General features: G+C 39.0%; 1 protein-coding gene across 1 annotated transcript in view; it reads right to left on the bottom strand.

Moving 5' to 3' along the window:
* LOC143348371 (uncharacterized) overlaps window positions 1-4,501 on the bottom strand; it is a 69,152-nt gene extending 64,651 nt beyond the window's left edge. Inside the window, exon 1 of the mRNA XM_076778520.1 lies at window positions 4,385-4,501. The gene's annotated coding sequence lies outside the window, so the exon portion shown is untranslated. The remainder of the gene's footprint in view (window positions 1-4,384) is intronic.
* Window positions 4,502-20,040: the final 15,539 nt, after the last annotated feature.

The following is a 20,040-nucleotide window of genomic DNA, read 5'->3' as shown; positions in this document are numbered from 1 at the left end:
AAAAATGCAAATTTTGAAACGATTATTCTGTAAAACTTAATTTCTTATGCCACTATCGATACATAAGGACACGTAATATTACAATTGTAAAAAGTATTAATATCTTGTACTTCAAATGAAACATTTTAGTATAAAGAATAATAAATTTTAAGTAAATTTATTTCATTTTTGAGCGTTCAACTTTTACGCGGATACATTGTATTTTGTTCGACGCAGGGGTGAAAGCGTTTCGTAACGTTTTATTGACTGAAGGAATATAAATAATTTGAAATGAACCCCAAAGCTTCCGGTGACCAGTTAGTCGGAGGATGCTGGGAGCTTTTAATTCTAAATCGACGAAACGCTTTTCCCGAAGCTTCGCCGGAGTGCACCGTGACGATCGTTCACGTGACAGGTCGCAGAACAGAACGTTCGCTTCCTGGCTGCGTTTCACCGGCGGTGCATCCGCTCACCTGCCTCCGTCCCGCGATAATTTACTCTTTTTTCGGTCGCCGATTCGGCTGGCCGGCGCTAATTTACATTTACGAGCGAGATCGGCTAATTGCCGGTTAACCGGTCGGCCGAGCGCGGCGGTACGAAATACCTGGCCAGCAGTTTGTTGACTTCCGATACAACTGTCGTTTGCCGTGAGAACCATCGCTACGTCCGCCTACATCGATCGCGCCCTTCTTCTTTAACCCGTTGAACGAGATACAGTAATCCCTCGCTCGATGACCGAATCTTAGCACCGGTTCGAAGACACTCGGAGCCATCCCCACCATTCCTTACGTTTCGACTCGTAGAATTTAACCTTTCCATGCGTGAGATGGGTTTCACGGGGCATTTAAATTTGTCAATTGATAGTTTAAAGAATATTGACTTTCAATACAATTTGCTAAAATAAGGAAATAAATAGCATTTGATAATATCTACAAGTTTTAATATTACCTTAATCACACATTTTAACTAATTAAATTTAGGACTCGCTATAATGAGTCCACAAGATACAGTAATCCCTCGCTCGATGACCGAATCTTAGCACCGGTTCGAAGACACTCGGAGCCATCCCCACCATTCCTTACGTTTCGACTCGTAGAATTTAACCTTTCCATGCGTGAGATGGGTTTCACGGGGCATTTAAATTTGTCAATTGATAGTTTAAAGAATATTGACTTGCAAGAGTGTTTATATTTTTTTAAGATTAAGGAAATAAGTTGCATTTGACAATATCTACGAGTTTTAATATTATCTATGTGATTTTCTTATTCATTGTTAAAACGAACGAATGTTACAAGATTATACGACTTTCGATACTGCTTGCTCTTTAATTTTATTTATTTTAAACATTTCTTAAGAAGGTTATTAGTTCTATACATTTTAACTAATCCTATTTACACATCTTCATCTACAATTTTCACAAAATCGTATGGTTTTCTTGATAGGTACACCTATTTTTACTTTAGCAATTTTATTGCAATGCTTTTGATACTATTAGTCCATTTCTTGAGTGTTTGCGAATCTAACTATGCAAAGCGATTCTAATATTAATAGACGTGAACGTAGTTTAAACTTCATTTAACGTCTTTTATTTAAAGCGTTGTTTTCGACAGAAACGAAAGGGGAAGTTGGATTCCCCTGATTGGAAAAATAGATAGTTTCATTTAAAAAAAACAAAGGTAACCTTGTTGTATGTCCCCCACGATTATGTTTATAATAACTATCACCTGAACTTTTCGAAGCATCACTAAATTCGAAACAAATTTACTGTTTCAATTAGAGTAGGCCACCCTTGCAAACCTAAGTCCAAACTGCCTTATAAAGAAAAGATTAATACTGTAAACACACTAATTCCTCGATTGTTCAACCTAATAGAGTTTGTTCGCATAATCGAAGGAATTAGACAGGTAGTTTACCATCAAATACCAGCAGGTAGACGATAAATGTCATATATCTTTCTTAAACGATAATAATATCCTTATAAATGTATATAATGTATGGTAATAACGTTCCTAGGACATAATACGTTTAGACAATGATATTCGCAAAAATTTGCTGAATCTTTAGGAGGAAAAACGCGAAGATAATGAAACCACTTCGTTAATAATTTTGAAAAATTAGCAGATCGGATGATTAATCGAGGGTCGGATAATTGTGTATAGTTCATCAAGGATGTCAATTATACATTGACAACGGAGAATTAATATTGTGGACTTGACAAATATTGAACAGATGACTATTATTAATCTTCTCGAGAAAATATTCAGTTAAATAAAACTTTAATTTCTTGAGTTCTGTGCAAATCAATATCGTTGATGTCGAAGGGCTAACGCCAAAAACTATAGTGAACAATTATTGCATTGGAAAGCATTCGACGAATTCTATTAAAAAAAGTATAATTATTAGTAGAGCAAAATAGACAATATTTACAAAAATTACTTAGACAGTAAAGTTATGAAAAATTAATAAATATTTCTATCCTTTACAAGAAAATTATTCGAATACGACATATTCATAGCTTGCTTTATTTTCTTTTTTATCACCTTATTTTAAAACAATTGACAATTTTGTTCGTTTCAATTGACTTCAACCTTTCAATTCATATACAATGGTGATACCTTTTGGTCACTGAATAATAACAGAAGGAAGCATGAAATCGTACATTTCATAGCCAATAACCAAATAAATGGAAACATCTGAGTACCGAAAATTCCTCAGATCGCAAAGGGTTAAGCTTTTCCTTCGTTACCGACAATTCTCCGAGGCAGAGATACGAGAAGACAAACAACTACGCGATATGAAGACCGTAAAGACCACCAAAACGTACACCGTGATACAGGCGCCAACGAACCAACTCGTCGCCGCAATGTGTTATCGTTGGTAAACGAGTTGCCCTGTCACTCGTTTATTCATCTCTAATTCTGTCGGCAGCTTCGCGCTTTAGCAAGATGAAACTTTAATTTCGGTCGGACTACGGCGCAAAACAAACGAAAAAAAAAAGAGAAAGAAAACAATTATTCGGCAGCGAATGATCCCTCGCCGCTTACGCTGCATATTTACGATCCTATCCCGGGCATGTTGTCGATTAATCGAACGAACCGCATCATTTTTATTTATGCTCCGTTATAAACTCTCGGGGGCCGGCGTTAAAACGCGACGCCCGAAATAATTGGCGTACCATCCGCTTGAATTACTTAACACTTTACCTACCTGGCCTAGTTAGGCACGAATACGCACCAACGAGTGCCTACAACGCGATAGTGAGCGCCATTGATTGTCAAATTCTGTTGCTTTTGAATAAAACTTCAACGGGCAAAGATTTCATTAACGTGATATAAAATTAAAGAAAACCGTTAGAAACCGATAAAAAACAATTCAAATTGCGGTTGAAGATCCTAGGAGAACAGAAGAACGGATTCACAAGTATTATTAACGATAATTTTGTTGATACAATTGGATTGCATAAGTTTGGAGGATATCATTGAGTATGTAAGGGTATCTAAAAATCTTAAATAAAAATTCAAAATTCAATGAAAAGGTTATTCAAAATATTTCGTAAGAATTCCTCAGAAACTATTGAATTTTTCAAAGTAGAATGTTTGTAATTGAATAATAATTCTGACCAAGAAACTAAATTTCTCGTAGTCTTTTCACTCCCCAGTTTTTATTCTGGCGCGACTGATGGTACAGAAATTTTCGGATAATATCGAGCAAGTATTTCTAATAATCGAAACTATAAATTGAAAACTCAATTATATACGTATTTATTTCTTCTCCGGTTTAATTTGATTTTTTTTAATATTCGAATATATTCTTTAATATTGAAAGAAAGGTTTGGGAAATGATTCCACAGAAACTACTGAATTTTCTAAACTAGGATGTCTGTAACAAATTACTTGAAAAGAAAAATATTTGAGACTGGTGGCTAGGGCTGAATTAGTCGCGGGGGCCACAAAATGGTGGACTAATCGTCAGAATAAAAATCGCAATAATTGCTTTTTTATTACCTCGAATGTCAAATCATTGGCATTTCATTCGGTCTTCCGTTTCGCTGGACGTTAACAAACGTTGGAACAAACGGCAACGAACGATGGAAATTTTGCACTGATTCTGTGGGGAGGGGCGTGCAACCCCGCCCAATCATAGTCAACCGTGACAAAAGTTGAGTTTGATATTAAAATTTCCCTTTCGTCGATTGCGATTTTCCGAACAGAAGAAAACGACCGAGCGACAAATGTAATTAAGGGCTCTTTCTGTCGATGAAATTATGGCAGACTATCATTGATGGTCGCGACGGGATGATGAACGCGGATTGGCATTTTCCAGCGTCGAACAGCATACGCACGGTCTCATGCACGCGTACACACTGTGCTTGGTTTGTACGTTAAAGCGAGGTCCAACGCGGTACCTGTCACGGTCCTCTGGCATCACCCCTCTTCCACCCCCAACCCCACCCCGTGGCCGCCGTTCCATCGTGGACTCGCCGAGCGAACCACTCGGTTCGGTTTTTAGTTAATGCTCGCACCCATCACGTAGCCAACCACGTCGATGGACTTTAACCCATTATGGTTGCGTCCGCATCGCGAGATACACTATTCGGATATTTAAAGGACAGCGTGGATCCTCCAACGGTGGAAAAGTTAATTGGACGTGAGTTGAAATTCAGTCAACACGGTTCGTTGCAATTTTTCTACATTCGTGAATCGTGTCTTCTTCTAAACACGATTACGTTATTTATATTTCCAATTAACCCTGCTGTTTCCACGTTTGCACTCCTTCCACATGCTTGATTCGTATTCAGAACACAAATACTGTAACGAAGTTATGTAATGAAAATGTAGGAACATACCGTCAGGAAATGTATAAAATAAATATTAAGAAACATAATATCTTTGAGAATTTAAATTTGGTTTAGGATCGTACAGACCCGAAGAGAACAGCAGGGTTAATGATTTATGATACAAGGTGAATATTTTTCGAAATTTAAAAATATTCACAAAGTACGAAATTTCTTCTCTAAATCTTACTCTAAATTGTGAATATTGTTTTAGATTTCTGTTAGACACTTTGTTCAGCTTCAAAAGCTCTTGTACTGAACTTGTAGATTTACGAGGGTTGAAAATTCCTATTTGATTAAAATTTAGAAACATACGCAAGTTATGAATTTTCCCTTATTGAAAATTTGTAGGTCCTGTTATAGTTTTAGATTCGTGTCAGGATTTTTGTTTGACTTGTTTGAGTTGTAGATTTATCGTGAAGATTGAAAATATTTTCTTCAATGAGACATGTAGAATTTCCAAAAATTTATAATTAGATTTAATTTTTTACTTTGGGTCAGAAATTTCATTTAGCTTCGCCTGGAAAATTTTCAATAAGACATTATACGTACTTTTATATATGCTTCTTCTTAGAATTTTATACGATTTATATATTTGTTTACATCCCTATTTTGACTTCTGTCGCCAAATATTTCGTTCATTTTATTTCAAGCAACGAATTAAGAAACTGATTAGCATCAACAATAAGAGTAAATGAACTACAATATTTGTATGATTTGAAATTTAAATTTGAGAATTATATTTTGGACTTGGATAAGGATTAGCAATTTTACTTTCCCTGGAACAGGAAATTTTGAAAACCTTACGACATTCGGACGAAGTTTATTTCGAGTTCTAAATTTTCAAACAGCTTTTGCAACACGACGTCCAGTCGATCGTTCAGCCATTACTGATAAGCGTCGCCAATACTTCAACTCCGAAACCATTTATAACCATCCACTACAAAAGAGAGCTAAACGAATTTGTATAAGAAAACAATAGCAAGCAAAAGACACGACGTTCGATCAAGCAACGTCAAACTAGCTATAACAAAAATTAGACGAATTTTTGATTCGTAAATTAAATAAATTCAAGCTAGGGTTATTCAAATCAGAACACTTGATAATATTTCTGGTGTGATAAAACGAATGAAAAATATCAAAAGTCGCTGTAACGTCACTTCGTAGTAATCGTGCTGACAAATGAACATTATTATTATCATTGCAATAAACAACAATGGTCCCAAAAATGTGACCCAAGCACTAAACAAATATAGTTTTTACTCACATGTGTAAACAAATAATTATTGCGATAAAAGAATCAAAATATCGATAAGAAAATTGAAAGCAAATTTGAAATTGTGGAAAGGAAGGTTGAAAAATATACTTTAACATATTTCTTCTTCCGCAAGGAATTATTTTGGATTATTCCTGGATTATTCCACACAAACTGTCAGCTCTATCCAACAAACAATCGCGAACCCTAATCTCGGTCAGTGACGTTGCATCGACTTCCAAAGACCCGTCACGATCTTCCGAGTCCGGCGAAGCAATTCCAATCGTTCGGCGTCCATTACTCGTAATCGTCTCCGATGTTTCCTCCTGCATTCGTAACCAGCCTCTACGGTTAAAAAAAAAAAATAAAAAAAACAGGTAACAACGCAAACAAAACAGAAAACCAACCTTCGCGAAAACAAAGCGAAAAAGAGCCGGGGTAAAAACAAAACAAAAATTTTAAAAAAGCGCATCAAACAGTATACACGACGTCGAACAAACAACGTCAGACAGGCTACGACGAAAATCGTGTCCCGGTGGCGTGGGTGGCGGCCGCGGGGATCGCGGTGGCGCCGAGGGTTTGCGGGTGGGAGGGAGGAGGAGGAGGGTGGAGGAGGGGGGGAGGGGGGGGGGGGAGGGCGGTGGATCGTCGGATCGCGGGATCCCGGTCGATCTAGCGGCGCTGGTCTCCTCTGGAGAGGGCGGAAGTAGCCGTGAAAAATTTTCCCGTCGACGTGTGGTGGCCCGTGTACGAGGCCAACGCCGCTCATTTCGCGGTGTTCGGGGTGTCGGGGGTGGTTCACCAGAGAGTGTACCGCGGGTTGGGTCACGCGGGGATGAGTTGCGTCCACGGTGTGCAGGCCGTGAGCGTAGCGGGAGTTTCGAAGCTAGAGTGAAAGAGAGAAAGGGAGGGAGAGAGAGAGAGAGAGAGAGGGTTGGTCGGCAGCGTGGAGTCGCGCTGGGGTAGCTCGGGGGGTAGCCGGACGTGGGGTAGGCGGTAGTGGTGGCAGTGGGTGGCCGAAGGTGAGGGTATTTGTTGGCGCGAGTGGCTAGCCAGTCGGATTACCACCGGGAGGGTGATTCGAGGGGGGTTGGTTGGATGGGCGCGGGGTGTGCGCGCGGCTCGCCGAGGGGTAGGGGGGCTGCTATGGGTCCGCAATACACACAGTGGCACTCGACGAAAAATGTAGCCAGAGAGCGACCGCCGCTGGAAAATTTACACGCATCACGAGGGCGAAGCTGAATGGCGAGGGTTAAAAGAGCATCGCTAATGGCCACCGCGTCGGTTATTTTGTGGATTTTTATAATACGACCCCGGCGAGCCCGTGTCCCTTCCTCCCTTTTATCTGTCCCGCGGACGCACGGCGCTGGACACAGTCGATTCCATCAGTTTTTCAATCCGGCTGATTTTCCTTCGCGCACTACCCCGCCCGCCGCCCCCCGACATGCTGCTCCACCGCATTTGCGTGGATGAAATTGAGCGATAATGAAGGACTCGATTCGATTTTCCTTCCCAACCGACGCGTGTTCGTGCTCGTCAAACGCGCGACACTTCTTTTTTCTTCAATCGGTTTGTCTCGTGTTGATCGGGAACTTTTATTAGGTCCTAAACGTTTCGTGCTTCGCCCTTTTCGAGGAGGAATTATTATTCCTTTCGCGAACGGTCGCATGACGAGTGGAAATTAATATTTCCTATCTCTGTGACACTTTGCGACGTTTAATTGTCGCGCGAAGAATGAAAGGCGCGAGCGTTAATCGAAGTGGGCTGATAAACTTCGCTGCAGCCCGAGAGTGCGGACCGATGGGAATTCGGGTACGCGCCGCTTTTTAAGGATTCCCTGTGTCGCCTGTGTTTCGCTATTTACGCGAGATGAAACATTCCAGGCGAAGGGAAATGACGCGCTCGCCTCACCCTCGCGCGCCCTTCCCGGAAGTGCCGGTAATAACCATTAACTGTATTTCTCTTTCTCGGTCGAATTATTATTGCTTCCTTAGCAACAAGTGTCTGTCCTGTCGTTTCGTTGTCAGTCTGCTGAAGTATACTTTTTTTTATAAATATGAAAAATTTCGTGCTAAACGGATGCGGAAGAAGGATGATATAGGACGCATTTCCAGCGTCAAATGTTAGGTCAAACGTTGTCAAACCGCTATAAACTCTTGCTAATATAATTGCACGCTGTAATTATAATGAGTCTATATAATAAGTCTACATACTAAACTGCAATGAACTCAAATTAGTCGCAAACGGTATCAAACAAAAGATTTTCTTAAAGAAAAGTAGACAGTTTAAGTTTCTCTCAATGAGGATTGTTTGCATAAATCTGTCCTTCATTTTCGTTTCTTAATTATGTTGTTTAATATAAGAAGGTTCATTACTGAAAAAGATTATTATACATTTTTAATTATCTAACTTTTGTTATAATTTAGAAAATGTTTTTTAAAAAAGTTACTTCATATGATTAACAATCTTTATATTTGTGTTTACCATTATTGTTTTAAGTTTGTGACCGCTGTAATCAAATCAGTGTTTCTTTATTGTAAATTGAAATATTACTTCTCGATCGTTTATAAGTTTTCATCATTTTAAAGATTTCAATGTTATTTTAAAATGGAAAATATGACTATATGACATAGGCTGCAGTTTACTCATGATAGTTATATAACTAACTCAAATTTATAAGACTGACGAAGGAACATGAAAATAATTAGATTTCTTATAACGTTTAAATTTTCAATAAAATAAGTAAAATAAAATAGGTAAATTTTAACTATATTGGCACTTATTTTTATGCAGCGTGTTAAAAATTACTGTCACAAAGTCCACAAATGTAAAAGTCGTAACAAAAAAAAACAGAAGAGTTTGGACGAACACATATCCAGAAATTAGTCGATTTTATAATATCGAATTTATTTTATAGAAATAGGTACTCGAATCCGTTTATATGATTTGTTCTTATTATCCATTTCAATATCCACAAACAAAAATCAACTAATCTTTTTGCGTTCTAAGTAAGACAAATTCGCCATTACAAAAGTAGAAAAGAAATATACGTAGTAGTCCAATTAGTAGCAATTACATTGCCTTAAACATCATAAATCTCTTTCAAACTTGCAATCTTGTTCCCTGATAACGAAGACAAACTCGTTATTACAAAAGTAGGAAACAAAATTTAACTTTGCAACGCAACTACGTACAACTGCATTGCGTTAAACATCGTTGATCATGTTCAAAGTAACTTTTCAGACAAATGTCCCGCAATCTTGTTCTTTGTTATTCAAGACAAATTCGTTACTGCAAAAGTATAAAAGAAAATTTGGCTTAACAACGCGATTAGTAGCAACTGCATTATCGCAAACATGATCAATCAATCACAAAATAATTTTTCAAAAAAATCATGCTACTTCTTGCATCGGCGTTTCGCATATATATTTATTACTCTTCGGGAAATATTCAAAAATTTTTACAACGAGAAATAGTCAGAATTAGTGACAGTACAGAGCCTCGTACACAATCGCGTACCGAAAAAGTGTTCTAATGACTTCTATGATTTCAGCCATCCTGTTCGTTTAAGTGAAAAAAATGAAAAGATTCTTAATTAGAATACATTTTTCTATATTCGGCATTAAAAGGACGAAAAAAAATTCATAATTAAAAAAATGGCAGTATTTTGAAGTTGAAATATCGATTTTTGTCTTGTTTTTAACTTTAGCAGGCTAAAAAAAAAAAATAGAAAGAATAATAATTTTGACATCATTTTAGTATGGACTATAGAGACACATGTACTGAAGGTACACACCAAATTTGAACAAAATTGGTCGAGTAGATCTTGAGATATCATGGAAGCCAATTCAGAAAAGATAGTTTTGGGAAAAACGCATCTAAACAGAAGGATAAGACCGTTCAAACAGGTGTATACTTTCGTTAATTTCAGAAGTTCAGTGACATGCTTTTGCACACATATTTCTAAGACTACATCCTTCAAGAAAATGCAAAAAACAATTTTTTTGGCGTACAGTACAGTAGAAGACTCCCTTAAAATGACCTCCGTATCGTGAAAGAAGGAATGGAACATGTTTAAACAAGTTATGCAACGAAGACAACTTCGATATCGCAAAAGTAGGAATGGAGGTTTGATATAACGATACAGTTACTGGCAACTGCGTGGCGTTAAATATCGTTAAACATTGTCGAAGAGATATTTCGTTAGAGATTTATGCGGGTGATTGGGGCGCTTCGAATAGAATAAATTCGCGGACGCGTTTGGAACAGTATTTCCCGAGTATTTGACCCGTGAATAAACACTCGATATTCAAAACATCATAAAACTATAGTAGTCGAATATTCTTCGATCACTTTGAACTCCGTAGAGTTGGTGGGGCCAGAAATCCAGCGTGATCAAAGTCCGTCCGGGCGGTCGGGATCCATTTAACGCGACATCCAAGCACCGACGAATTCTCACTTCCTGGCATTTAGCAGGTGAAACAACGGAGAACACGTATGCTCGTCCCCTCGGAGATGGCTGGCGCACACCCCCGTAGAGCGTAACGCTAACCCAGTGAAATAGATAGTCTCTCCAGGCTGATATCGCGGACGGACACGGGCGAAGAGAAGAGACAGAGTCAGTCGGTAGGGGTGGGTGTGTGCACGCGTAGGTGGGAAGAGAGCAAGAGTACAGGCTGGCAGAATCCATCCATATATCGCGGGGCCAACAAACCGACCGAATCTCGACAGGACGAATGGGTAGGCCGCGTTTTCACCGTTGCCACTCCGCGCCGTTTCCACGCGTGGCTGTGTGGGAGCCAGGCTTCTGTGTTTACGTGCGTGTGGATGGGTATAGTTACCCGTAACGCGCCACACCGATCCACCACACCGGCTACGACCAACGAAAGCTTCATCCAGCGAGGAACAGAGACAGACGCGGCCAGATATAAAGAGATAAAGAGGAACGAGAGGGTTGAGAGCAGGCGAAAGAGAAAGGGGATGAAGAGGGTTGGAGAGGGAGAAGAGGTTACTGGCAGTGCAGCTCGGCACTCCGCAAATTTTCAACCGCCACCCACTCGACCGCCCAACCCCGTCCCCTGACCAACCCCCCACCGCCACCCACGGTTCGCCAGCCCCCCAACCCTTCCTCTATTCGAGCTCGTTTTTGCCGCGTCCACCGCCAGATCAATGGGGTTGCTAACACGGGTAGGTATATGTGTCCGTCCCCACCGCCCCTGGTCAGACCAGTACACCCTCCCCCCTCCCCCCACGGCCGCGTACCCCGCACGCTCGAACCCTCGACCAACCCTCTGGGTACCAACTACCCTCGCGATGCCTCTCCGCGACTCTGTACAGGGTGATTATAAAGTTTCCAACGGACCGATGCTAAATGAATTGTCGACCGGCTCGCGTGTTTCCGCGGAAGGCGCGAGCTGACAAGGGGTGGTTTTCTTCGCTCGTCGGAGTTCCGGGGGATGCTCGCGACCCCGGTGCCGCGATAACACCGGCTGCGGGCCTCGAATTCACCCGAGTTAATTCCACGAGTTTTACGATGTTTTGCCACGATTCACCCCCGTCGCTCGGCGATCTGATTTATCGTTGTCGAAAGAACCACCCTAGCGGAGGCCAACTTCCGAGGTGGCGTTTGTGGTCGTCGGTGAATACTAGGCATTCGGGCCGCCGTTATTTTTCTCGCCGATTTGCATTCGATTTTTTGACGGGAGCGTCCAGCTGCCAAACTGAATTTGGTCAACTTTGAACTGTCCTCCAGAAGTCGTACGACCCTTGTAAATCGTAGGATTTAAAAATGGTTTGTGCACGCTACGAAAAATATTATGGACATATTGTCTACGTATATAAAATCTTGACTTCGTAATTGGACAATTTTTGGGCGATTTCAATCGAGACGCGCAATTTATAAGGTATCTAGAATAAATTTGCCATTCCTGGAACGTTTCTCTGTTTCGCCATAATTCGAAGACATACTTTTAACTAAGTTTTAAAAGAATGAACTATAATATTCTTACTTTGGTTTTTAATAAGAATTTGATAGAGTCGTTTAAAAAAAAGTATTACTGTAACTTAGCATTAAAAAGTCCTTGGAATATGTATAAGCAAATAAATAGTAAAATATTCCTTTAGTATGTAATGATTCTAAGGAAATAAAAATTCTTGTGGTATCTAGGGCAATATTGAAGTTTAGATGATAATTAAGTAACAATGATAAATATAAAAATTTAACTGCAAACGTAAGTTAAAATTAACATCAATAGTATGTTTAAATTGATATACATTTCAATTGATCCATTTACGTAAAAAAGTAAAGAAGAAAGTAAAGAGGGTGTCGCTTTTAATACTTCTTCAATTTTCTAACGGCTACCAAAAGTTTAACAAATTTTTTACGCAACTGAAACCATCGTGAATTTAAAGAAAGTCTTCAGAAGTCGATACGTAAGTCTTTTCGCGTAGTGTATCTGATAGTGAAACTCCGTTAAAATTTCAAATTCGTACGGATAAACTTCTCGCGGAACTTAATTGTTTTCCAAACTTCGAAAGTTCCTACTATTTGGAGCGAGCCGAGCGATTCCAATTTATACGCACGAATCGCCGATCGGAAACCGCTCGAAGAACGTCCGGTCGATCGAACGGAGTACACGGCGAGCCTTGTCGCTTGTTTAACCGAAAGGAGGGCGAAAAACGTAATTACAAAACGCGCGGCGGTAAAATTGCAGAGGGCGAGGGACGTTGGCGCGATGACTTTTTTATCAGCCTTCGCCGCAGGGACGCGCGACTTGCAGAAACTGTACGGGACAACCGTGGCTAAAGGGGATCGGATCGATAATTCTGTTTCGGTTACAGACAATTACGACTGATTCGACCGCTAATCAACGGCACGACGGCCCCGCTGTCTGGCCAACGATCCGACAAATATCCTCAAAGTGATCCGACGACACGGCCGTCCTGGCAATCTCCCCGGCACGGCTCGCGCTCGCGTAAATATCGACGCGCCTAGCCGGCCCAATAAACAAATGCAGCCACGGAATAAAATAATTCCGTGCACGTTGATTATTACACGATCTCGCTATCACGGATTCACCAGACTGTTATCGTTCCTCCGGTGACGGAGATTAATCCTTTGCGATTCTACGTCGAACTGGACTCGACGTCCTATTTCGTTCCGGACGATATGCTTCCCAGTTTAAAATTTTTGCAAATTTTATTTGAATCGCCGATCCGATAGAATGAATTTGTAAATATATTTTAATATCTTTAAACACCACAAATAACAATTGGAGGAGTCACATTGCAAAATGAATTCGAAAATATTTAGGTTACGTTGATACTGTTCTGGGGCATGTCTATGCACGAGTAAAATATCTTAATTTAACTGTTTTTATTATTTATGAGAATATGCTGGCAAATCGTACATTTCACACTATTTTTAACGGAAGTTTGGATTCTTGGAAACTTGGTGAGGTGTTTATTTTCTCTTTGGGAAAGTTGTCTGTTAGTATTGGTTCGATATTAACGATTAATAATATACTAAACCTACCACGACCGGAAAATGATGGTTTTTAAAATTTTGTTTAAAATTTGTAAGATAAAATGCTATTTTAGTGCCACTTAACTTGACGACTTTTGCTATAGTATATTCAATTTTCAATATTCACTTCTATTCTTATAGTTTGTTTTCTGAGAAAAATATGTATACTGTCTTGTCTACTACGATTTATATTTTTTTGTAAAAAACCGGACAAAATTTGGTATCACATTCTGGTTAACTTACGATGTAAGTAGGAAATATATAGCAAAGATGAAAGGAGAGAATCTTCGTATTAAAAATAGTTAAACTTTACATACATGCAGTTCCGAAACTACTAACATTTTCTCCATAATTGAACTATTGTTAAAAGTGGCAAGGCCTGTCCTTTAAAATGATTTTTGGTTTATTTCGATCCGACTTTTCGTTTTGGAGATATCGTAATTTATGTGAAGGAGTAATTTTTTCAATTCCCTTTCTCCGTCTTCCGCTTCGGACCTCTCTCTCCCACGTGAGCCATGACAATCGTGATCGAGTGACGCAATGTTTACTATTTACTACGAGCACGCGTGGTCAACGACCTTGCCAAGTCCGTACTGAAAGTTCACTGACCTCACGACGTAAACAATGGAAAGTAAACAAACACTTCGAACCCTTATATCTCCGGAACTTAAAGCTTTAAATGACCTACATTTCTAAACATTCTTTTCTTATTCGATGACATAGAATATACTGACAAAGTTTCAAATTAAAACCTGTAGCCATCCTGTACAGTAATCGTTACGTTACAGTCAATACAAGTGGAATCAATTCTTATTCTCTACTTGTTTCATTCCTGACAATCTTCATCGACAATGAGTCGAAAAGTGTCTCCTTTAAAAAATTCCAAAAATGTCCAGGGATTTTCCATATTTAGGGCGCATCGCCCCTTAAAATCTCGAGATACTTAAACACCACCTGTTGAAGGTGTTCAGTTGTCCCGCCGTGGGGGCGAAAAAGTCATCGGCCGGTGGCTTTTACCCCCCACCTCCCCCCTGTCCCCGTGGCCTCGTCGGATGGAAACATTTTTCAAACAAGATCCGCGGCAGAATTTCGAGCGAAAGTTTCCAGCGATTTGGCCAGCGGCCAGCCACTTGGAGAGAGAGCGGTCGTCGCGGTCGCGGGAAAAATGCTCGACCTATTCTCCCCTCTTTCCGAACAGATTAGTCCGACCGGCCGTCATCGAGATCGCCGTTTCAATCGTCGTTCCGATTCACCGGCTCGTAAAACAATGCGCCGCTGATTACTCGGTATAACTTCCGAGGCGGGAGGGGTGGGAGGGCACGAGGGCGCGCGAGAGAAAGGCCGATGCAGTTGCAACGCGGTGCATTCGTGCTCGCGATTCATACGCAATGGAATTACCGGTTTACGCGGCCGTTGCTGTTGTGCGCGAATGCCGATAGCCAGGTACGAGCCGTGACTGCCAATTAGGACCTTTGGACACTCCCTCCCCCCCTCCTCCCCCTCCGTCTCCGCTGATATCCTTGCGCCGATATCAATGGATCCTTGCAAATGAAATTTCCTGCGCCCGGAACTCTGCCCAGCGATCGATGTTTCTGCGTGTTGTTTTCAGCAGACTCCTTGTTTCGCTGTCGTTGATCCCTCGATCGTTTAACAACTTTCATAAATTATATTTCTGTTAATTCTTTATGATGAAACATCTTATTAGGTCGTCCCATAAGTTCATCCGGTTCGTCATTCTCGAACTTCAATTTAGTAGAAAACAAATAAAATTGGCCGGATCAGGAGATTCCCGAAATTTTAAACATCTCAACATCAACAATTCGTAGAAATTTGAAACAAATTTGGCATACTTGATTTTCCAACATTGCCCCAGTCCCAAGTATACCGGACAATCGGAATTTTACTGTATATGGCTTTTATTTCAGGATGCAAATGTTTTGCAGCCATAGTTCATACGCAACAGTTAAAACTCTTATTCTTATTTTGGGTATTTCTTACAGTACAACTTTCCAATAGATGTATATTCGTTCTGTAGATGATATACAGGGTGTTACTGAACGAGTGATACCATCAGGTAGTGAGTGATTCATTTTCAAACTCGATTTTCTCGTAAACGAAAAACAGAAAAATATTATTACTTTCTCGATTTATTTTTGTATATAGAATCACCCTCCTTACATTTTGCACTTTCGAACATACAAAATATATAAACGAGAGAGCGTTTTATAGTTTTGTCCAGTACTGTAGTGATTCGATCGGGAATCAGGAAGACCGAGAACGACGGCTACTTCAAAGTCGCGGCCATTCTTGCGGAACCGAAGGCACTCGAAATCCCGAAACATCTGTCAGGTATCACTCCCCCCAGGGCTGCTGTGTCCGCGTTAAATCAGGTGAACGTTTCGCACAAAGAGCGGCGCAGACCTCCTCTCGAAAACGCAGTCCGAGTGCAGCATCGCGGAAGTCTGCTTTCTTCTCGTTCGATTTTTTTTTTTCTTTCGTGTCTCTTTACCATGTGTCGTGGGCAAGATAAAAAATTGTTTTTCCCGTGAAGAACTGGGCCCCAGAACGCGTTGTTTGGGTCTGAAGAGTCGATCGAAGGTCACTGATTTTTCATTTATTCGTTAATAACGTTTCGGATGTATAATTTTTTTGTGATAAATAATTGGAAATTACAAGTTCGTCTATTTTAATGTACTTGTATAATTGTTTATCAGATTTGATTTGGAGAAAGGTCAGTTGGAAAATTCCATCACTATTTTTCAAATCATGCAGATTTTCAAAAGTACAGACAATTTCAATTACTTTTAACTTTTCATTAAAAATTTGGTATTTTACCAAATAGAAAATCTTTTATTTGTGCTTTTAAGTAATGCTAAATATTCTTGAAAAAATTATAGAATTAATAAATAATATTGTTACGGGCGAACAAGAATAATTTTACTTTGAAACTCTCTATACCTGTCCCCAAAAAGTTTTTTGATACTGTCGATCATGGAACTCTTATCAATAAACTCCAAACCATGGGAACTCGAGGCAACGCACTCTCGCAGATTTCCAGCTATCTATTCAGCAGATCATTTTTAGTAAAGTTCGATAATATTCCCTTCAATCCAGTTATCACTCTTTGGTGCGTCGCAAGAGTTGCGTCAGGGACCACTTTTAATTTTTTTATTAATAAATAACATTGCTACAATATTCAAATACACCAAATTTCCACGTAGACGTCACAGGAATCTTTCTATTTCTCACACGATACAGTAAAGGTTCGAGCAGATTTAATAAATTTAATTGTTGGACTTTCCAAAGCATCGCAAACTATATTTGTTAAATTATAAAATTAGTCAACTTAAAATATAAATGTAATCAACATATAAATATAATTTTTGTAGGTTATACAAAATAGTAATTCTTTATTATTTATGTAAATTGTAATTGCAAAATCGGAGATATTAATAAAAAGCATTATTGTGGCACACGTGTATTATTTACCGCAACTTAATTGTTTTCGTAAATAGTGGACGAATGAAAATTCTTTTCGTCGTGATACGATACGATTTCAAAGTACCTTTAAAGTGATGATATTCTATTTTTTTAAAAACAACTTTTCCAGATCACCTTCAACCTTTTCATCTGTGATCTTATAAACTGTTTTTCCAATTAGTTCATAGGCACCAGGACGAATCAAGCATTTATTTTAATGCTACAAAATTACATGATTAGACATAAAAAAGTTGAAGATAACCTTGAGAATTTAGACCAAAACATCATTACTTCGAAGATCCTTTGAAATCGTATCACCCAAAAAATTTTAATCCCTTCGCTAATTATGAAAATAATTCAGTTAGGTAATCCATTTCTATATATTACTTTACACAATTTAGTAACAATATATATTTTACCAACATCGCCATCTTTACAATGATTGAAATTCTACAAAATATTAAGCATTGAATACCCGTGAATTAATTATTTTATATTTCAAGTTTTCATGTTAAACGTCCTATCGTTTCTTGAATAATTCTATTTTCTTATCTAAAAATACATAGATCGACGAAGTCTCGTTTCACTGATATATTTCACAAAGTTATTCCGAAAATACAAAAAGAAGATCGATCCGGTAACGTTAAATGAACAAGAATTAGATTAATTTCGAAGCGTGCCATGTTTTCGTCCCTTGGTGAAAATAAATAAAATCAAATAAATCATCCATTCGATCCTCGGAACGTTCAAAATCTTCGCAGTGGCGTTTCTGGTCCTCCCCTTTGGTTGTAACGATACATCTTCCAGGGAACGCGTGTCTCTTTCCCACCCCCTACAACACATACACGTGGCCTTGGTTCACCCTCGTAACGACAGATGGCTCAGGGTGGTCAACCATCGAATTCTTCCCTCGAAAGCGTGCTTCGTAGCCCCGAGGTCGTGTGCCGAGCTCGTCTTAAACTTCCACCGAACTATTTCCAAAGCCTCAAAGAGGCGGAATTGGTTTCCTGGTGCCGTGTAAACGCATCCCCTGAAGGGGCCTGGGTCTCGTGAACGTATGGACAAACAGATTACCGTACTGTTAGGCGACGCACCTGATCTGTAATTTCTCTGATCCGATTTCCTCGCGAGTATTATCGTCCCGCGAGAGACGAACGGGGGTTGTTTGTCGAGACGATCGCTTTCGCCTCGACGCGCGTTTTTGTCCTGTCTCCGAACGGGTATTAACCCTCCCGGAGGGTTGCCAGAAGGCAGCACGGAGGTTAGAGAATACTTTGATAAACAGTCGACAACAAGGGTTGAGTTAGAATCGGGGAAATTCAGACGGTTCACAATTGGTAATTTTATTAACCCTTCGCTTTTAGAGTCTTTATTTTCACCCCTAAAAATACTACCCTCCCGAAGTGACCTACGTTTTGTATGTTCTGATTTTATTTACGAAAAGGCAATTGCAAATGACAAGACCAACCAACCTAAAAGTGATTCTCTTTCGATCCAAATTAATGAAAAAATATTCTCGTTGCAAGAACTATTTTAGAAATTTGAATAAACTCAAAGAATGGTGGGAGGATTAGAAAGAACAGTTATTTTAATTATTATGGGAGTGACTGCTAAAATTGTTAATAAATATTCAGAATTTAGAATTCATTTATATAACACATCTCAGATAGAGCAATTTGTCTCCGAGATTGTTAGAGCACATACCCTCAATTTTAGCATAGTAATCATTTTTAAAAGAAATATTCGAAAATACCATATGTTTCAATTAGTCGTAAAAATATTTTCAAAGTCTTCGAATTCATTGCCAATGAAAAAGGAAAACATTTATAATTGTGTCATGTTTCATTTTATATAACGTTTGAGACCATTAACCATTTGGAAACATTCAACTATTTTTTAAATAGCCTCATTATACAGGGTGTTCGGCCACCCCTGGGAAAAATTTTAATAGAGGATTCTAGAGGCCAAAATAAGACGAAAATCAAGAATACCAATTTGTTAATGGATGCTTCGTTAAAAAGTTATTAACAATTAAATTCAAAAATTTCAAATCGTTCTGAAAAAATTATTTTTGGTTGCGAGGGTCAATTACAATCATTTTTGGTGAATACACATACTTCCGAAATCCTACCCACTTTCGAGAAAAAAATTCAGTACGGTCGGAACTTTAAACGTTAATAACTGTTTAACGAAGCCTTCATCAACAAATTGGTATTCTTGATTTTCGTCTTATTTTGGGCTCTAGAATCCCCCATTAAAATTTTTCCCAGGGGTGGCCGAACACCCTGTATAGAACGATACGCGATGAAAAACAACGTTTCGATTTATATTTACTTCACGAGCACTTGTTCCAATTATTTCGTATGCAATGCAACCTCTTCCTGTTTTGTGCGCTCATTTTTATTAATAAATTGTTAAAAATTCAAACAACTCGTACAGAAAAGAAACGTTCATACTTTATATATTTCCCATTTCGCTTCTAATTGAAACGATCTAATTGAGTTGCTTCGACGTTTCAATAGATATTTCATTTCTGAGTTTACTATTATTTCGTTCCTATATCGACTAGTAAAGGCTACTCTATTTGCATATCTGAATTTATATAACCATTTCAATGAATCGCTGTCTGTGAATTTCAGCGCAAACTCTATTCGGTAATTTCTGTTTTCAAGCGAAACGACGATTTCAATTTTGTCACTTGGAAAGCAGGAATTATTGCATTTCGTATAGTCGCGCGTTATAAATTGAACTCCATTATGATACACAAAAAATAATTTCTCCGACGTTAAGAGCAGATTACTGCTTTTCGTCCAGCAATTTATTTATTACGTATCAGTTTTCGCTTCTCTAAGAGTAAAAAATAATTTTATTTCTGAAGATACTGTAAAATATATTCTGAAGTTTAATTTTATCACTATATTTGTCAAATTTAAAAAATAAAGAGTCTATATCGTAGTTGCAAAAATA

This window comes from Colletes latitarsis, chromosome 2 (assembly GCF_051014445.1).
Source record: "Colletes latitarsis isolate SP2378_abdomen chromosome 2, iyColLati1, whole genome shotgun sequence".
Taxonomy (NCBI): domain Eukaryota; kingdom Metazoa; phylum Arthropoda; class Insecta; order Hymenoptera; family Colletidae; genus Colletes; species Colletes latitarsis.
This window is presented reverse-complemented; position numbering and strand designations above follow the sequence as displayed.